Source organism: Hesperophylax consimilis, chromosome 25 (genome assembly GCF_061612785.1).
Source record: "Hesperophylax consimilis isolate HC1 chromosome 25, BYU_Hcon_1.0, whole genome shotgun sequence".
NCBI classification, from domain to species: domain Eukaryota; kingdom Metazoa; phylum Arthropoda; class Insecta; order Trichoptera; family Limnephilidae; genus Hesperophylax; species Hesperophylax consimilis.
The window spans coordinates 19,301,985-19,308,516 of record NC_142860.1 but is presented as its reverse complement, the minus strand read 5'-3'; positions in this window follow the sequence as shown (position 1 = coordinate 19,308,516).

Here is a 6,532-nt window from a genome sequence, read left to right as displayed (position 1 = left end):
TTATAGACTAGCTGCATGACAAAGCTGAAAGAATAACAGAACTTTCACAGAACTTGAAAATTAACTTTAAAATTTGAAGAATTGTTAAAATTTTGTAATAAAAGCCATCCTTTTAAAAAATTCGTACTTTTTTTGAAAACACTTTATTACTAACTGTACACGGTGTCCGGAAACTCGTAATACAAAAGAGAAACTGTTGAATCTATATCACATAGAAAACATAAAAAACTTTTTAAATTTAAAAAAGATGTACTACCAGTTTACGGATACCGTGTATAGTGAATTAATTATTAAATAAAGTTGTGTAAAACAAATTTATGTACCTATACATATTGTTATAAGTATTTTCATAACTGTATGGGTAAGTTTTATAAAATGTATGCGATATATTTCTAATTTAATGTATTTATAAACCAGAAATACAACCATTTTTACGTTTAAACACTCATATACATATACATATAAAAAAGAAGTAAGTACTGAAGATTGGGATATTGAAAAATCAATCATCCCACTCCTGTTGTTTTCCCATTATTTAATAAAAACAACGTGCGCTAGCTAAAATAGTAATTTTCATTGTACGGTACGATAAAGTCAGGTGTGTCAGACTCCGTCAGTGTAGAGCTATACAGATATATTATAGTAATATAAAAGCACATGTATTATGGTGCTGCCACACGCAAAGCTCACATCAACAGATAATATAAAGCACAATAGCGCTCGCCATACAATCCCATACAGACCCGACACACGTAAAAAGATAACGCGCTATAAGTGTGGTTCTGAACTTCGCTAACCGAATTTATTTTACGTAACCGCTCCCGACGCGATATTTGAAAAGTTATGCGTCCCCCTCTCCGCCGTAAAAAGGAGAGAGGGTCATTTTAATTACGGAACTACCAACTAAGTTCCGTGTTCCCTTAGTAAAGTTGTCACTTTGACAGATGAAATTATGTTCCTCGGCCGCTCTCGAAAACAAACTGACCCCCTCTCCTACCATAGGAAGAAATATTTGATAGCGTCGTGTGTCGGTAGAAAAGATGATGCGCTGTACATTAACTTTTGATGTGAGCTTTGCGTGTGGCAGCAGCTTTAGTCTCGATCTTACATTCCAGCTCGCAACTAGTAACCATGCATCCATAATCTCTGTCTATAATAGTGGTACAGCTTACAACCATATTATTACATATAAAATAACAGTGGCGCAGCCGGTAGGATTGACCGTTACTACTATTGTCGCTTTTTAAATTTCAAAAGACTTCCCGGTGTGACTATAAAAAACATCTTTTGTGGAGTTTTATAAAAATACACAGATAGACTAGATGTTAACTCAGGATCGTTTTCATATATTGACCTCACGAGGTGAAAACACGGATTTGTTTAGTTGATCATAAAAAAGTATATATTAAAAACATACCTACTTAAACACTTAACTGCTCGCGTCAATAACTGGAATATGAGTTGAGTGATGGCGTTCGAGTTGGATATTTCTCGCCCTCAATTAAAAAAAATCACACCTCTGAATTTTGAAATCGAGACATATGAACTGATTGATTGAAACTCAACATGGCACATGTTTCTACAGTAGAGTGTGTCATGTTCGTTCTACGATCTGTCAATACAAGATTATAGCGACTAAAAAAATTTTTTTATTATCGCTAAAAATACCATTTATCGCATTAATTCGCGAAAATATCGTTAATGCTATGAATGTCTCTATTAATTTAACTGTTAATGTTTTATGAATTTATTGCCATTAGTGGCCTTGTGTGTTGTTCGGCACATACACGATGAAGGGGGATTTCGCTAAAGTCGGGTACAGTGTAACGAGTGGAGGAGCGACTGTCTCCTTTTCGAAGATTCATTGTAAACTACTTATTTTTTGAGAGTAGAGGAATGCGTAATTATTTGTACCTCGCTAGCAATATCGGTATCAAAATTAACAGGGCAGAATCAAGGGGGACGGGATCTGGCGGCTTCTTCCCCAAGGCAAATGCCATTAGGGTAAAAATAAAAATATATTAAGAGAAAAGAACATTAACTGGACTTGGTCAGCAATAAAGGCACTCAAACAGGACAAAAAAGAGTTTTAACTGACAAAAGGTTATAAAATTATATCTTTTCGTATTTGAACGAAAAAAACAGCAGATTTCGTCAACTGTCAAAGTTCGAAGATTTATTTCTGATAGTAAATTTTAAAAGCGTACTTCGAACGTTTTCGGATACGTTTTGAAATATTCCATCTATTCGGATATTATTATTATTACAGAATATGCCAGAGGCCTGAGCGATTAAGTCGTAACTGTGTACCTACAAACTTAGCCTAAATAAGAATAAATACAAAAATAAAACTTAATTTAATAGCATTGCCATTTGCAATATTTCTATGTTCGAAAATCGATCGAAAGTTTTTCTCTAAGCGATTTAAAAATGGATGCGAGAGGCTCATTGTACTATCATTCTGTGTTACTAAATAAATGTGTTCGCTGTTCTTTACGACCTCTGCCTTTGGATCTCAGTTTTAAACTCCGACAGAAGCAAATAATATATTTTAAATAGAAGTACCTATATAATACCTGTGATATCCTTTGGAAAAATATATAAATATAATATAAACACTAATTAGTTTTGTAAAAGACGATCCCGTGATAATCCAGTGACCTCATGACAACGCGACCTTATTCGAGGTAAGATTATTGTGTAAATTTGAAAATGCAATTATACTTCTGTTAACCAAATATACCTTGTGAAAAGGACCTTTGTAGTGGGATTTATTTAATTTACAAAGCAGTATTAATAAATTCCGATGGATAAAATACATAAGATTTTATTCGTATTCATACATTCATAAATATGTGAAATCAAAAGAAAACTCATGTTGGTGCGAGAATTTTATTTATTTGTATGTAATTGTAACTACGTATTTACTTTCGGTCGAAAATGTTTGACTGGAGAAATGATTATAAATGTTTGAAAACGTTAAATCATATCCAAATATAATAAAATAAATGACAAACGAAGAATTCGTTAAAAAACGTTTCACAATTATGAAAAAAATCAAGAGGTACCTATCTATGTTTTTTCAAGTGTTCTACAAATTCCAATATTGAAAATTGAGTACTTGGCAACACTTCAGCATAATATTACACGAATACGATTATAAAAACTACAATTTAACGACGACCAGTGGGGTTGGTTCCTACCGGAATGTCATTTGTCCAGTTCCTACCTCTCCATAACCATCACCTGGAAAACTTTGAAATTTGGAACAATCGCAAAAAAATCGTGCAAATTCTAGCATTGTTGTTTTGAAAGGAGAAGGTTTGGGACAGGGGGGGGGGGTATAACTCCGATCGAAAATTGGAACCGTGAATATTGTGACGTCATATTGTTTCCTAACGATTCCACCAATGAAAAACTCTGAAAGTCTATGGAATGAACTTCGAGTTTTTTTATTGGTGTTTAGTATAATAAGTAGGCTCCGAATGAGAATTGTACTGTCTATCAAACATACTATCTTTCATACAAACTCCCCAGATTCTAAAAAGTCGGTAAATAAAATTTCAATAATAATATTGTATTTCCATATATAATGGCAAAACAATACTATATAATAATAGCTAAAACTTCCTACAAAACATTTGATAAATGCAAAAGGAGCAAAAAAATAACGACGCTCAGTAAAAATAGGGCCTGTGAGCCAGTATTTTATTTTTTAGTAATGTTTTCACTGTGCTTTATCTATCTTGCCATAGCTCCTATCAGAGAACAACTTGATGGACGTAAATATCTCTCAAACCAAGCTTAAAGGCCTATCCGCACACAACAGTGCCAGCACGTGATCGACAGTTCCGTACCGTACAGTACCGTGACGTGCTATTCGTACATGTCAGTACCGACACGGCACGACACGGCGACGCGCAGTGATTGGCGCAGTTATTAGTAGGTACTCTACGCAGCTTCAAGATCACAATTAGCAGCGATTGCTTTAATATTAGATGAAGACGAAGAAATTAATGTGAGAAGAAGGCATTGTGTTCATAATGCGTGGAGGAAAAGAGAAGAAGAAGGAGAGTTCGCCACCCTATATAAACATCTGATAGATGATGAATCAAAGTTTTTCCAGTATTTCAATATTGTTCCACATGTTTGATTTAAAATTAAGGTCCATGTATTTTCTATGTGAAAGGTCATAAATTGCAGAATGTACACGGACCAATTCAATCAACTGTTCGTCGTCCATCTTGAACGGCGACCGTGTCAGTGAAAATATTGTCCGCTAGAAATTCACGTCCCGTCACGGCGAGCGTTGGCGCAGCACTGACATCACTGAACGTCACTGTCACTGACGAGTACGAATAGTGCCGTAAGAAATGTATACGTCACGTGTCGGCACGTGTCGGCACTGTACCGGCACTGTTGTGTGCGGATAGGCCTTAAGGCGATGCCATACGTAGTAATGCAAAATCATGTGTTTTTGGTTTGAAATTTTGGTCGCCTAGAAATGTTTCAGATGCTTTAATTAAATACTGCGAATAGAATACATCTTGGCCTTTGTAATAATCGAGTATTTTTTAGATAAATCTTTTTATAAGCCCAGAAAAAAATAATGTAAAGGCCCATGAAAACTGCTTTAAAGTTCAAAATCTCCTAATGATCGAAAAAAAATTCAATATTTATGCCTGAACATCCACAAAATAAAATAAAATGCACTTTATGGCCATGTTTTTTTCTTGCATAAATCAAAACAGGCGGATAGTGTTAAGTGGGAATTTAAACCTTATCGCCATCTACGTAAGGGTTGTTATTGACAGCGGCTTAATTTAAAATATTACACGACGTGGTGCATGGCCTTAAAATGCAACTAATTTACCGGCCCATTTTATGTTTCCTATGAGAGAGATTTACGTCCGTCTAGTCACTCTAGTCCCTAGGTAGGAGCCTTGGTAAGATAAGCCTGGCAGAACTGGGGACTTCTCCCCATACATACCATCACTGCTCTCTATGGTGAAACTATATGACCCCCTCCTTCATTCTGGAACAGTTTGAAAATAAAATTTTAAAATGTGTCAATTTTTAAGCAATTTCATTAAGTTTTTTTTCTTATTTATTTATTAACTATTCAGTTAGATAAAAGATGGCCACATGTCTGTTATAGACAGTAAAATATAATAATTAGAATAAAATAACTTTGTTTTTAACACCACTTTATTACATATATTTTCAATATAAAAACCAACCGGTTTCGGTTCACCCTGAATCTTCATTAGGGTTATATAAAAACTTATTAAATTAATAACAGAGTTACAGTGTATTTATAGGAAGATAAAAGAGGGAGAGAGAACATCAAAAGTTTTGTAATCAATTCACAGGATAAAGAAAATAATTTAAGCTAATCTGGCATCTACAAGCTGAAATTTAATGACTGCCCCACAATTTTACATTGGTAAAACTGCAAGAAATATTCAAACGAGGGTGGTTGAACACTTAAGGTGCCTAAATAGTGTAGGTTTTTCCGAATGCGAAATACACCTAATAGATAAAGATCACTCTTTTAATAAATCCTATGGTATGGATGTGCTACACAGAAATGGGATAGGTTTACGTTTGAACAATCTAGAAGCGCTGAAAATAAAATAAAAATCCCGGAATATAAAAAAATAAACAATTAGACTTGTCAAATAACCCCATTTTAAACATACTCTCATTCCCTTCACCTACTTTCACCCCTAGCTCCCTTTCCCCTCCCCACCAAAGTTGATGTTCTCTCTCCTCTTTATCTTCCTACAAATACACTGTAACTTTATTATTAATTTAATACGTTGTTTTATAACCCTGATGAAGGTTTGGGGTGAACCGAAACCGGTTGGTTTTATATTTTGAAAATATATACAATAAAGTGATGTCGAAAACAAAGTTTTTTGTTCTAATTACTATAATTATGTATACCCACAAAGTGTGTGCTACATGTGAAATTCACGATAAAATCCTTTTTTTCAGTAATAGGAGCCATGGAAGTCGACAAGAGTCTAGTGAAGGATTCTGTGAAATTACGAGAATTGATTGATGTCCTCCTCCAGTCCTCGGAGCAGTGTCCAAAAGACATGCTGGATGCAGAGCCGCACCCGAGTGACCGCACCTTGGTGATGTTTGCCAAGTTGGTCTACGAAAAGAAGAAAGCAAAAGAATCGGATGCTGTTTATGGGGCTAGGATACTATTGGGTAAGCTAGATGACTGGAAACTACTGATCACCGCGACCAATAATGATTGGTCCAATGGCTACTTCGGTGCAGCATTTGCGCACACTGGCTCGCAGCAAGTGGTTGTGGCACATCGCGGAACCGACCCTACAAACGTCGGAGCATTGTATACGGACTTAAAAGGAATCTTCGGCACAAAATATACGTCTTGTATGAATTCAGCTACGACTTTCGTAGATCAAATTCGCCAAGCCATTCAATCAGTGAACAATCAACGCAGACACTACACACTCGCAATTACCGGCCACTCCCTGGGTGCCTGGCTCTCTCA